The sequence below is a fragment of the Vidua macroura genome, chromosome 14 (genome assembly GCF_024509145.1).
Source record: "Vidua macroura isolate BioBank_ID:100142 chromosome 14, ASM2450914v1, whole genome shotgun sequence".
In the NCBI taxonomy this organism is placed as follows: domain Eukaryota; kingdom Metazoa; phylum Chordata; class Aves; order Passeriformes; family Viduidae; genus Vidua; species Vidua macroura.
This window is the reverse complement of record NC_071584.1, coordinates 12,670,319-12,683,861: the sequence shown is the minus strand read 5'-3', so window position 1 is coordinate 12,683,861 and position 13,543 is coordinate 12,670,319. Positions and strand designations below refer to the sequence as shown.

The window sequence follows — 13,543 nt, the reverse complement described above, 5'->3', positions numbered from 1 at the left end:
ACGGGTTAGTAATCACATTTTATATTTTGCATGCAGATTAGTCCTATTTGAATCTGCATAAATTTGTTATGCATCACTGCAAAAGTGAATGCTCAAGCAACTTTTATTTTTATCTAATCAAATCACTACCTAATGAAAAATGAGCAACTGTGCACAAAGGTGCACTTGGGCAGACTCACACATCCCTGGGAACAGGCACCACTCAGGAGGGGTCCCAGGTGTGAACTTCTCCTGCCTCATGGTCAAAATCTGATCAGCCACACCCAAAATGCCACTGCTGCCTTCTGCACAAAGATTAAATCAAGCTTCCAGCAGAGGATGGACACAGAAGGGACTTCTACAGAACTCATTTCCTAAACCTTAGCAGAGTAAATTGCTACTTAGTAGAATATGGTAAAAATCCATCCTCAGAATGGAAAGGGTGAAGTCTCTTTGCTTCCCTGTGCCTGAATTTTCTGGCTGTGGAGGGAACACCACATAGAATCACAGAGGCACAGAACAGTGTGGGTTGAAAGCATTCCTTAAGACCACCTAATTCTAAATCCCCTGCCTTGGGGGGGATACCTTCTACTAGACCAGGTTGCCCAAAGTGGACACTTTCAGAGATGGGGCACCCACAGCTTCTCTGGGAAACTTGTTCCAGTGGCTCACAATCCTTAAAGTAAAGAATTTCTTACTAATATCTAGCCTAAACCTACAGTCTTTCAATTTGAAGCCATGCCCCTTTGTCCTGTCACTACACATCCTTGCAAAAAGTTCCTCTCCAGCTCACTTGTTGGTTTTTGTTTTAAGGCGAGTTGTTGAAACAAGAGAAGCTGAACCTCAGGCAGAAAAACAGTTCATTTAACTAAACTGTCAGCAATCATATCACACAGTGGTAGGTAATATTCAGCAGTTTATTCTGGAAGTAATGAGACAACACCTTCCGCTCCTGAAATTGTATTAAACCATTTCAAAAGAGACTCTGTGATGAAATAATTCTGCACAAATTGGCACTATTTCTTAGTACAAATGGGTGGGTTAGTCCAGAAACAAGTTGGCAAGTGGGGAGACAAAGAGGGCTTTTTAAAGCAAAATGTAAAAGACATGACCACTTGGAAATGTCATCCTGAAACAGGCAACAGTGTTGCACTATGGCTTATAGTGAGAATGCAATAATGGAGACAAGCAGTTAAAAATTTGTGCCACGTAATTTCAGACTTAAACTTGAACAGAAAGCTTGATGAACTCTGAAGCTCAGCCCTCTACACAGCAAAGGGCAGAGGCTGAGGAAGAAGACAGATGCAGAGCTCCGGAGGAGTTTCTGGAGGGAACGAGGCATTCCACTCACCCACCCCACTCCCAAATATCATGCTGTATTCAGCCACCTCACAGCTTTAGGCAAATTATTTTTTGTCTTATCCTAGGAGCTAGAGGAGCACAGGTACTGGGGTCTGCAAAATCTGTGTAATTTACCATGGGGCTGGAATACAGGAATTGTAGTGCATCCACCTGAACAGCTGCAGCAGAAGCAGCAAAGGCTTGAAAGGATATGGCTATTGAATCACATGCAGATCATTTGAACATCTGCCTCAATGTGTAAGAGGACATCATGCACCAATCTCATCTTCACACTCACAACCATTTTTAGGAGCATGCTGCCATCTTGGAAACATGCTTTGCTCATCCATTATGCAGTACAGAGACAGTGGTTGCACCTATTTCACATCCAAATCAACACGAGAGAAGCTTTAGTAAAACAACTACGGCAAAATTAACATGCAGCTCCCACTTTCCATCCAGCCCCACTACTGGCCTCAACATGACAGAAGGGAAAGGAGCTCCATGAAGATCCAGTCTCCCACAGAAGCAGCAGCACTGGGTTCACAGGGCATCCCGGATGGGCAAAGCCCCATGGACATCCCTGCTCACAGGGCTCCCTTCCTTACAGCCCTCCCCACAGACAAGCAGCCACCTCTGTAACACCTGAACTGCCATTTCCCCTTGATTCACATGAAGCTGTTAAAGGGATTTTTGAAAATAATTAAATGAAGGCTTAGAAACAAGAAGCAACTGGAAATGAACAAGTTCCTTGAAGTGTGAGAGACTTTGTCCTGCACACTCCCAGCACATTTCAAGGTCAATTATGCTCCCTGAAGAACCCTCAGCCACAGCCAGGCTGCAGGAGCTGCACGGGCTGGAGAACAGCACAGACAGCTCACATCCTCCTGCTGCCAGCCAGAATCCCTAACTCCTTCCTCCCCGGCAAGGAGGGCTCTGCACCTGTGACAGGAGCTAAAACACTGCCCCTCACCCCTTGTCTGAGAGCACAGCCATCCCAACGCAGCCAACAGATCCCTCAGAAATCCTTCTATCCTTTCATTTTTATTTTTAAGTTTCATTTCTATTTGCATTTCCTTTAAAAAGCATATCCTAACCTTCTTCTGACTTTCCCATCTGCCACCCCCCTCCTACCCACATCCTCTCAAAAAACACAAACATCACCAACTTTCCAAAAAAATCCATACATTGAGGTAATCGGAAACCAAATACTTCATATTAAAGTATTTATGAAACTTGATCAAGAACAAAAAATGAAAAAGCGTTTCTGACACTTTTCTTCACTGATCTCTTTTCAGAGAATGCATGCACATTTTCAACCCATTTTTCAGTCTTCAGAACAGACACATTGGTAACCCAAACTGGTCATTTGTGCAACTTCCTACAGTGATTTTCTTACTGACTACTTGCATAAAGAAATTAATCTACTGCAGAAATCAAATCCACGTGACTGATTATTTAAGAAAAAGAAAGAAACTTAGGGGGAAAATGCTCTCCGTTACCACCACCTAATAATACAAATGTATTTTTTTTTCTGTGGGTCTGACACTCCATCCTGCCCAGGTGAGACAGGGACAAACTGGGGAAACAACCCCTAAGCAGCTGTACCTGCCAGCCCAGGGTTTCTTTCCCCAAACCCTTACCACCTCACCAAGATTTATTTTATGCTTATGTGCCATTAAAAACAGAGGGCTTTTATCAGAAATCCCAGCATTTAACTGCCCTATTTAATCCACTAAACAAATATATCTTAGAACAGTTTTCTTGCTGTGTCATTTGAAAGGACTAATGTGTGCAAGAATCAGTTTTAGACCAAGATATTACCTGAATCATTTACCCAGATTTTTACTATTCAATAGCAAAATTATTGCATGTGCTTAAAGGCATTCTGCTTCAGGGAAAACAGACCAGTATTAACACAAATGCATTAAGTCCAATTGTCATCACTGTGGCTGAATACAATTCCAAAAATGTATATAAAAAATTTAACAGCTCTAGTAAGCAATATTTGCCTTTTAAAAAGATAATCATTAAAAGCACATTAACCACAGAATGGAATTAGCTTTCCCTTTTCCTTTTTTTGAATAAACATATATGCTCAAATTAATGGTTTGTCTTCATCTGCAATTTACACAGCACCCAGATGAAGAGTGCCAAGTCTCAGAACACTGGAAACATTAGACATTCAAATTTTGTGATTAGCTCCATTGTCTTCAGGTCCTGCAAGATAGTGGTTTATTTGGAGCCACCTCTTCCTCCTCATCGACAAACATTCACATACAATATTTCAATAGAAAAATGCAAAATTAAGCAAAATTAAACAAAACACCCCAAAGCCTGCCATGCAGTGAGGTAGCCAGCACTGGTGCAGGGGCAGGGTAAGTGAACTCCAGCACTCCCATCCTGCATCACTGAACCCAGGAAGAGTCTGGCTGCTGACTTAATCGAGGACAGGATTTCAACCTACAGCACTTTCTTCTGTAATTTGAGGGATGCTCTGATTAACTACAAATAATTAGCTCATTTTAAAATGGCATAATCTTCTTTATGCACGCAGCACATTCTAAAAATGGATTAGCATGGGGTCTAACGCTGGAGCGTCTCTGGCATTAGAGGATTACAGGACACCAATCTGAACCCGTGGCTAATTGGGATGGCCAAATCCACTTGTTCTGCCTCTGTGTGCAGCAGGACCTGCAGGGGGGCACGGGCCTGCCCACCACAGCTGCAGATTGAAGGGCTTCTGTTGCAGTTAAGGCTTTCTGCAGAACTGAATTTTGGAAAGCCAGGCACAAGGGCATTTGACTGGACATCGCTGTTTAATAACCCTGGAGTCACAACTGCAGATGTCTACATTAACACGAGGTCAGAGAGGGGAGCAGATGGTTAGGAAGCTCTTACTGTGAAGGCCCTGATGATTTCCAAAGGTAAAACAGCAAGTAGCTTTTATGTATAAATGATGCTTGCCATATGGCAAGTATGATTGAAATTTTAAACAAAAAAATGAAATTATTCCAGTTAGACTGAACAGAACCAAAGCAATTAAAAGTAAAGTTGAGTTTTACATTAAAGATCAGAAACAGTTTTACATTAACAACATTAGTGACCCCAAAAATGGGAGCAGGGCACACTGAAGAGTGGTGTTTCTAAGTTCTAGGCACAAATCTCCTTAAAACTCAGCTCGCTTCTTCTCTGAAAAAAAAAACCCCACAACAAGGCTGGCACTTCCAGGCACCAAAATCAATAAACATACAATCAATAGAAAAATCATATTTCATTGACATTAATTTATTAATTAATCTATTAATTTATTGATTGTGATTACAGGCCATGATTAAAGCTGATTACAGGCTGTGAATAGGTACTTTTTAAAATACATAAGCATTCTACAAATAAAAATAACCAATGACGTGCATTTCTCCAGAGCACCTATACATGCATAAAAAGGCACAAAATTACCAGGTGTTCCTAAAATATAAAAATAATATCTGCTGGTTTTCAGTAAGTTTTCCTGGGCACATCATCACTAGCATTTTTGATAAAACTGAGAGCTCCTGGTCACAGAAATAAAGATCCCTGGGAGCCTGAGGATGCCCCATCCTGCCAGGAGCTGGGAGGGTTCCTGCCAGCCCCCCTCTGTACCACTTCAGCACAGGGACAAACACAGCTCAGTGGGGTGGAGTTAAGCACATATTTAACTTGAAGCAGTAAAATCAAAATAGCCACCTGTGGATCATTAGATTATCTGCTGCCTCTTAACATAATAAGCAGTTAGATTACATGGCATCCCTCAGTTCATTAAATTAAGCTCACTCAGCAGTGTGCAGTCTGTCTCTCAGAAATCTGGGGGTTTACTGAATCCACTCAGCCATTCTTCACTTTGTCACAGGCCCACGATGAAAAAAAATCACCTCAAAACCTAATTTACCAAAGTCAATCTCAAATTTGCACAGACTTTAAGGTGGTTGGATGTTACATGAGACAGTCACAGCAAAAACCAAGATCTAGACACAATTGGGCAGAGGATTGTCAACAAATCATCTTATTCAGCAGGTCCAGGCTGAGGTGTAAGTGAACCTTGTGCCTGTGGTACAGAGCTTTTGCAGAAAAATTTCCACTTTGAGCTTTCAGGTTCTATAGAAAGTGAAATGAACGTCAACAGATGTGTATTAAATCCAGAGGAAAATATGTTTGCATGCAGGCACACACACAGCACCCTGCCTTGCTTCTCCTCCTTGTTTTATCCCTACACCAACTTTCCAAAAACCAAACCCTGGCTCACATGGATACACTGCCCCATGGCAATACAGGATTTAGAGGAAAACTACAAGGTTCCATCAGGCTGTTCATTGTACTGTGAAAGATGATCCCACTCCATGAAACACCAGCCCAGAAAGGCTCTTTGCTGTGGTTCCAGGTCCCTTCCCAGAACACAATTCCACCAGTCCCATACTCTGGAATGGGGTCTCCAGGCAGGGCTGGAGACATCAGGCCAGGTAGGCAGCCCAGTACTGATGGGCAATGTGCTTTTTTCTCTCCTAGTACCAGAGCACATCACCCACTCACTACCCCCATTCTGCACTGCCTGGCAGGGTCTGGCCAGGTGAGATCGATGCCACAAGTATTTAGGGAGGCTCTGGAACCTGTTGTTTGACTCTGGCAGCAGGGGAGCTTCACGTGCCTCCAAAATACCTCCTCCCTCTGGTCTGCAGGGCACAGGAACTGAATTTGTTGTCTTGCTATGTGGAGTGGGAATGGAGGAGCCAAAATATGTTTTATTAATTCTTTCAATTTTTTGAATGTAAGTGGATAAGTGGTTTCAGCCTCCAGACATTTCTTAGACACTGTTGACTTTTACATACTCTTTCAGGGATCATAAAGTTAATTGTTTCCTTCTTTCCCCATGATGCATGGGGATAATGAGAGACCAGCAGCACTCCGAGGGCAAGCATCTAGCAACAAACCACAGTCAGGCCCAGGGATGCTTGAAGAAAATTTTGTTGCTTTCATTTTAGTCCTTGTTCCATTCATAGGAGAGGCTATTCCCACAAAAATACAGGTAATTGGGATAACCATTTTGCAGCAGCTTAGGGCTGAAGCAGAACATTAGGAAGACAAGTGTGTACATCTCTGGGGTGTGACAGATGGGGCACATTCAGTGTTACTAAACCCCATTCCTTTCCTTTCAAACAACCTGCAGTGAGTCACTGTTACACCAGTGTTAAAAGCCTCCCTGTAGTAATGCTGGCTGCCAGTCACACGTCCTTCTCTCCCTGCAAGCACTGCATGGCAGACAAACTGTAAACTTGCTTTCCTCCCAGGTGGGAAGCCACTGTCCCTTGCTGCAAAGCCACTCTGGTAACCCAGAATGACGCCTGAAGTGCCGGGAACATGCCTGGGACAAATCACCACCACTCAAGCTGCTGAAAATGCTCCTGAAGAGTTTCTACTCTCTCTCCCAAATTACCTCATTTAGAAGACTTAATATATTAATTACAGGCTTGCCCATCAGCCCAGTTAGAAAGCCCCCCAGCCATTCCATGGTTCCCAAATTGTTAATTACTAGTCCATACTTTTGTGAAGACCATGGGTTTCCCCACCAGCAGGTTGACACATGATGGTGAAAGGCGCAGGAAGCTCCCTGGAACAGGCTCAGCTCTCTACATGGGATTGACCAGACCTGAGCCACCACACCTGCTAATTAATTGCTTCCCCACCACTGAGGGAAGACAGCCACGTCAGAGCTCAGCTCCAAGGTGCTGCTCTTCTTATTCCTCCATACTGATTGATAAACAGCAGAGATGAGCTCTGAAGAAAACATGCCACGAGGATCTTACACTTTTAATTATTTTATCACAGCCTTCATGTACCATTTTTTGGATATTATTACCCTGGAGAGTGTGCTAACAACCTTAAGTTGCTGACTAATTAAGTTTTGGTATATTCCAAGGCTGGTTTTTGCACACTAATTAAATTTGCAGGCAGTTAGATTTGACGGGTACTATGGTATCTGCCAACATGCCTTCATAATCAGTTAAATTATTAATTCTGAGGCAGCAGCCTGTTCCCAGGTGTACAGGGAAGCACTGTGGCAGTGGAGCTGCCCCAGGAGAGCAGCAGCCTGTGACCCTGTGCTGCAGGAGTGAGGGATGCATGGGTGCTCTCTGCCTAGGAGAAGGCAGAGCTGCAGCAGGGGCACCTCCTGTCCCCACACCTGCTCGGGACACACCAGAATTCCCACCCAGCTCCAGCCCTGAGAGGCAGCAGAGGGGCAGCTGAACAGCCAGGAGTGCTCTGCTTACCCTCCTGCAGTCCCAACAACAGCAGCAAAGACCCCCAGAGGCACATCTGCCTTGGGCTGCAGACAGCATCCCTCCCCCCCAGCTCTGCAGACCTGTACCTCAGTGTCATTTCAAAAGCCCAGGGCTCCATCACATTCCTGTCCCCAAATCCCCCTCCAGACCACGAGGCAGGAGGCCCAGCCCAGGCTGTCAGAGCCTCCACTGCCATGTTGGCAATCCCAACAGCCAGGAAAATCCCCCAAACCCACTCGGTGCTATCACACCTCGGGCCCTCTGCAGGCAAAACACTCATTTAGCAATCTATATGATCCATGGTGTCAAATGCCTCTCTGATAATTCCCTCGGGACAGCTGCTCTTGCTAGTTCATCTGTTAAATATCTCCAGAACCCAAAAGTCCTCAGGGAGAAAAGCAGTTATTTTGACTAACTGCTCCTCCTCCTCAGCTAGTTACTGTGTGAGCTTCCTCCCACTCAAACACCAGGAGCTGATTAAGACATATGGATTACCTCAACACTACCAAGAATTTCAGTTTAGAAAGTGAAATATTGACATTCTTAATATCACGTTTTACTTTCTCTTGGGAGCCCTTCCTCACAGTGACACTGATCCCCACTGAAACACAGCATCATTGCACAGACTGCAATTCAAGAGCCAGGCAGATGGCTTTTTCTGCGTGGATTTTGGTTGAAGTTGCTGATGGAGTCAACCCTTTACAGTTTCTTAATTCTACTGAGAAAACTACTTGCAAGTGGCTCTTACTTATGGAAATCTTTGGGTCCTAAAAAATGTTTCAGTTCCAGAATAAATTTAGAGTTTTGTCTTTTGGTCTTCCTCCTTGTTTAAAAAAATTATTTTGTAGTGTGTTGGGCCTCTTTTCAAAATAACATAAAATGAATGCACATAAAGAAAAGCCATAGAGGAAAATTCTGCACTTGGAAATCCCACATTTGGAAATCCTTTAGTAATACAAGTCTTTAAAGTAAAACCATATTTCCCATTTGTAAAACCTTTGAAAGATTTACATCATTCTAACTAGAGGGAAGGTGAGGTTTTGTTTTGAACTGGAAATTAAACTAAATATAAAGCATGCAAAGCTTCCTATTAAACAAAAGTCCTGAGTTTGGACTGGCCCTGCTGGGATCCCACAAGCTCCCATAAAGCAGAATCACCAGCATCCCCCATTCATTCATCTCATTTTCTGAGTTTCTATTTAAGATTGATGGCCTTAAGCTGCAGTAATGTATTTAACCAAGTCAAGAAGAAAATCAGAATGAACCTCACTGACCTTTTATATCTAAAAGTACTTGGCAGATGTATTTAAGTTAACCAAGTGTGAACTCGCATTAAATACCTCAAAAAAACCCATAAACTCTCTGACTCTGATTTTTCTTTTTAATCAAACCTGTGTGAAGAAACCTCTATTTATTCTATAAAAAATACAAAACCCTCAAGGAATAAACACCTCTTTTCAATAAACTAGAGTGATAGACAGCAAAAGGTTCAGATCCAGGAGACAACCTTATTTCAATATAGTAGCAGTCAGTGCTACAGTGCCCTGCACCCAGGAGAACCAACTTATCCCACTGCTAATGGTTTTTTACAACTCTACCCCTAGAAGGAGAGCTGTAGCCCCCAGAACCGCTAGTAGCTGACATTTCTAGTGCTCTGAGCCACCGTTTCTGAGGCAGTCGCACATGAAAGAGGCAAAAGTGATTGCGAGGCTTTATGTTTTGATGCCAGCCATTGGTTTGGAGTCAGTGAACCAAGAGAAATTCACATTGAAATGTACTGAAACAAACAAACTAGAAACAAGCCTGAGGCAAAGAAAAGAGGCTTTTATATATTAATTATACTTTGGTTTTGGTTTCTGCCTCGAATAGCAGCTATACAGTGAAATCCAGCAAGCACTCAGGTATTGCAGAAATGTGCAAGTCAGTCAAATGACCTTTCAGCATCAGGCTCAAACCCTTCAAACACGGGGAAAGCTTGCTTGAGGCAAAGAACCAGCGCTCATCTTTGCTTTGCTGATGCAAATCCCCTTTCCCTTCAGAGCAGTCCCTGATCTTGGGCAGAGCTGGCCCTGAGAGGGACATGAGGAGTCCTTTGCTCTCAGGAGCTGCGGCCCCCCCGGCCAGGCTGTCCCCACCGCGGGACAGTGACCGGACACCGCTGGCAGCACCGTGACCCTCTGGAGGGCAGGGCACGAGCACAGGGGGGCAGAGCTGCCAACCCGAACTTCAGGAGCTCAGCCTTGCTTTGAGCAAGTTGAAAACGACAGAGAGCAAAGCCCAACAAAGCTGCGCTCCAGCAGGGCTTTGCTTTTCCATTCGCTTCATCTCACCGAGATGCAACCGGCGCCAGGCTGACAGCAGTACAACCCAGAGAGCCTCTTTAGCTACATTACAACGACCCCGTGCATTTCTGATTGGAATCTGCCCTTTATTTGTGTTTGCTGACAGCCCGAGGGGGGCATACAACGATGCTCATGAAGACAGGTGGGGATTCCAGAGCATCTTAAGCTCCGCAGGCACTACGGTGTCTTTCAGCTGGAGGAATTGTGCCCTGATGCCCCCTGCAGCCAACAAGCACTGCATAAAGGTTTTGCCTTGAACACACTGAGCTAAGCCCCTGCTTCTGCCGAGGAAAAAAAATTAAAAAAAAAAAAATTAAATTGTCTGAATGGAAGCTGTAAAGTCAGGCAAAATTCAGTTGCTTTCCCAGCCCCATTTTATATTTAGACAAGAGATTCCTATTGTCATCTGCTTGACATTTTCCCTTCTAATCTCCTCAGTATCTCTTTGCTCTTCATTGAGTAAATCCCTGCCCCAGTCCACAGGCAGCCCAGCTTTTTCCTCTACCTCTGTGCAGAGTTCTTTACAAGTACCATTGGGGTCCAATTCACAGGAGTTCCAACTTGTACTTATTTTCCTTGTTCTGTAGTTCTCCACAAGGAGAGGGAAAACAGAAAAGGGGGGTACTCACCCAAGGCTCAAGGCTATCTGGGAGCTGTTTGTTTCCCTTGGTTGGCTCTGGGCTCAACCAAAGCTCCTGTGTTCCGAGAAGCAAGTTCCCCTCTTCTCCCAAGGCATTGTGAGGACACAGCCCAAGATTCTAAGCCTGGCTGTGAGGAACAGCACATTCCCACTCTCCACAAGTGCAGCAGCACTCTTCTATCCAGTTTGCAAGTCCTCGTAAAGCCATCATCTTTGTAAAACTTTTCACTTTACTCTTCTCCTCCTCCTTCCTTCCCTCACCCATGAAACAAACACCCTTCATTCTTTTATATAGTTTATAACCTGCCCAGTTTTTTTGCTATGCCTTGGTTCACGTTTTCAGTGGTTGCAATGAAGTTAATCTACATCCCCCAAACTCAGTGAGTGTGTGCAGAGCCCAGGAAACCCTATTTCCTGAGCAAGAGCTTACAGCACAGAGAGAGCCAGGCTGTGAATGAGCCAGGTGCAGCTCCAAGTGTGCACAGCTCCTGCAAAGCTCTTGTATTCCACTTGTTACCATATCAGCCTTTCAACAAATGTACAGGATGTAACACTCCATACTCAGTTGGGTTTTTTCCTCCAGGTAGTACTGCAGTTAAAAAAGAAAACCAGCTCCTTCAAAGTTTAAACTTTAATTCTGAACACAGATATCATTGACTCTTTATAAGAAGTCACTCTACTGTTTGCGGTTTGGGTTGTTTTTTTTTTTTTTTGCTTAGTTACTCCAGTATGTAACACCTCACACATTAGCATCCTCCAGCACAGAGAAGCTACCAATGCCCTACACCCTATGATGCATTTATATGGTTTGAAGGTTTATGAAGACAAAGAAGCAAAAGAGGAGGTACAGCCTGCTAATTTAAGACCTTCTAACCTGGGTAATTCTTCTTGCACAGAAAAAAAACAGGACCTTTGCTGTCTCTCAAGAGAAAAAGAAAATCCCCTTGTTAACACTAAGCCACAGCACTCAGTAAATAAATCTCAGTGCATTAGAAGCAGGGCTCACTTTCTAGGCTATCCATTCCATCACAGGATTGGGGAGAGAGGCCACGTGCCTGCTTTCACAGGAGAGCCTCAGCTCCAGAAGCAAAGAAATGAACAGAAACTTCTCTTCATTTAGGTGCTGGAATTTTAACTAAAGCTCCCTAAACTCCCCAAGGCATATTGTTTCCATCAAAGGAAGCCAGTGAGCATGACTGATAAATTTGATTTTCAGTGGTGCATAGGTTCTGCAGCTCTCATCAATTGCAGAGCAAGTCGTAGGAACTCAAGGCCACAATTTTTTAAAGGGTTGGTATTTCAAAATGTATTGTACTCAACAAAAATTGGGAGTTACTATTCTTTGAAAGGTAGGAAGGCCTTCAGCACTTCTCAGAAGTCACACTGTGAATTTTTTCTCCTTTTCTCCCTAACATTTTGCCTTCTGGTTCAGAAAAGAAGACAGGAACACTGGAGCCCCTAATTTCATTACAGAAATAGAAAAGAGAAGATAAGACCAAGTATGTCGTTGGAGAGAAAAACAAATAGTGCAAGGGAGCATCCAAAAAATGTACAAAACACAGGAAAAACACACAGTCTTTCTGGAGTGTCTTTGCTTCTGTTTCCCACAGGTCAGGGGAACTCACAGCACCATTTTGAAACCCAAATTTATCCCCTCTTCCAAGAATCAGTTTAGTTAGCAATCATCTCTGTATTAGTACTGCTAGAGGGATCTCATAATAAAGTCCTCTCTCTGTTACTACTGCAGAAATTAAATAGCAAAACTGCATTATCCATTGAGAGGTTTTTAGTGTATTTTTTTACAAAATGAGAATTACTTTTACATTTCTAATTAGGTAGCTCTTAACTAATATACAGAGAAATCACAGCAGCATATGAAGCTTTGCTATCAGCACAATCTTATTAAAGGAGAGCTTAAGATTTTAAGAAGAATAATAAATTAATCATGATAATGTGTTTTTAGATCATCAAATGCAGAATTCAAGAGGGAGCTTTTTAAAAGTTCTTTGAATCAACGTATTTTCTCTGATGATGTCAGAGTTTTAACACAGGTTCAGTAAAAGAAAAACTTCTTCAAATGCTTCTGGCATTATTCTGTACGTGAAAATTTATGAGGTACAAAATTAAATTATGCATAGTCATTCTTTCACTGTTACACAGGGAAAATAACTGCTTTAGTATTCAGAAGCTTTCAGAAAGTCTTTAACCCTTTCTGAGCTGGCACAGCAGAGTAAATGCTTGCTGAGGTGTAACAGGTCAGAGACCCCACCAAGTCCAAGAAGACCTCAAGTGCTTTATCATCATTCTGTGATCCCCTGCAGAAGACCTTTTCTCACACAGTTTTCCAATGCAGTGCACCACCACAGAATTCAACTCAGGCATTTTAAATTAGCTGAATTAAACATAGGCATGGACTTGTGACCTTTTTTTTCTGGTTTAGAGATGCAGCTTGAAGGACTGTTGTCAGCATGGAGGGACAAAAAAGCCAACAGACCAAGGGACAGCATCAGTGATGCTTTTGCAATAGCACTTGAGAGCAGAAATATCTGACTGTGCCATCAAAGACTATGGAAGAAAACAGCCATAATTTACAGTCTCACCCAGAGACTTCATTAATCCTTCTTGACTTAGGGATCCTTTAATATCTGTAGGAGGCTGCCAAATTTTATTTTGTCAGCTAGCAATGCAAACTACACAGACCTGAAGTCAAACTGTGAAAGCTGAAACCAAAGGCAGACTAGATGACTAAACACAGGAAGAAAACTTATAACAGAAATTAAGATAAAATTATAACAGAAATTAAGATTTTATGTGATTGCTGAAAGCATGAACCTGAGTTTCTCACATCTTATTAAAAAACTCCTGCTCCCATGGCGATTTCATTCCATTTACTTCACATGAAACTGCTTGAAGAAGGTACTAGAACC

General features: G+C 43.0%; 1 protein-coding gene across 13 annotated transcripts in view; it reads right to left on the bottom strand.

Annotated features, from left to right (window-relative positions):
• IL1RAPL2 (interleukin 1 receptor accessory protein like 2) overlaps positions 1-13,543 on the bottom strand; it is a 348,789-nt gene that overhangs the window by 305,718 nt on the left and 29,528 nt on the right. For 5 of the 13 annotated variants that reach the window (XM_053990437.1, XM_053990442.1, XM_053990436.1 and 2 more), the window contains exon 1: positions 10,606-10,664. The exons of 2 other annotated variants lie outside the window; for them this stretch is intronic. The gene's annotated coding sequence lies outside the window, so the exon portion shown is untranslated. Of the gene's footprint in view, positions 1-10,605; positions 10,681-13,543 lie in introns of those variants that run through there. 6 more of the 13 variants (XM_053990434.1, XM_053990443.1, XM_053990433.1 and 3 more) reach the window with 5 other exon arrangements.